The following is a 515-nucleotide window of genomic DNA, read 5'->3' as shown; positions in this document are numbered from 1 at the left end:
TATCATTATTATTGTTATTATTATTATTATTATTATTATTATTATTATTATTATTGTATATAACACAGATCAATAGTTGAAGAGAATAGATATTTGGTGTTATTGATTTATTACACACATGCACGCACATCGTTACAGCAGCTAATTTCAAACTCATTAATTGGAAGTCTACTACAGAGGCCTTAGCACTGTTGCAAAATTTAAACGGAAACATTAGCAAAAAGTGTGTGTTTGTGTGTGTGTGTGTGTGTATAAGTATATGTGTATGTATATGTGTATTTATGTCTGTAAATGTGTGTAATATTTATCATTCTCTCTATTTCTCTTTATGCATATGTATATATGTATATACATGTGTGTGTGTGTGTACAGACAGACACATATACATGCATATATGTATATATAAATATGCGTGTGTACACACATATGCATATATATGCATATATTTATATACATATATTTATATACATATATATACATACATACATATATATATATATATATATATATATATA

This window comes from Octopus bimaculoides, chromosome 14, assembly GCF_001194135.2.
Source record: "Octopus bimaculoides isolate UCB-OBI-ISO-001 chromosome 14, ASM119413v2, whole genome shotgun sequence".
NCBI lineage: Eukaryota > Metazoa > Mollusca > Cephalopoda > Octopoda > Octopodidae > Octopus > Octopus bimaculoides.
Note: the sequence above shows the minus strand (reverse complement) of the source record.